A 450-nucleotide genomic window follows, 5' to 3' on the forward strand; every position below is an offset into this window, starting at 1 on the left:
GCCCGAGGCCTCTCCACTTGAAGGCATTTTTTCCTGGTCCTCCCGACTCCCATTTTACCTCTGCCTCCTCCCCGTATCTAAACTACAGGAGTCAACTTCGGTTTTTAAAAAAACGCCCCCGGCGTTAGGGGCCATCCCGGTGATGCTAAAACTGCCTTCCTGCGGCCTCTGTTTTCCTGTGGACACAGCGGATTCAAGATGTGGCTCACGGGTGCCCTTTTCCAGGCAAAGGCTGCCCCTTGTTTCAGCTTGCTCACAAACCTCTTTGCCCCCTCCCGCGAGACCACCAGCTGCATTCTGACATGTGAAGTCCAAAGGGCTATGCAAAGCTTTCATCCTCTGGTCTGCGGTATCCTTTCCCTCCACCTGCCAGGGATGGCAGTGGGGGATGGGGCGGGCTGTGGAATGGCACCATCGCATTTTGTTATTTTAAAGGGGGCGGGGGGGGGG

The sequence above is a fragment of the Myotis davidii genome, unplaced genomic scaffold (genome assembly GCF_000327345.1).
Source record: "Myotis davidii unplaced genomic scaffold, ASM32734v1 scaffold570, whole genome shotgun sequence".
NCBI lineage: Eukaryota > Metazoa > Chordata > Mammalia > Chiroptera > Vespertilionidae > Myotis > Myotis davidii.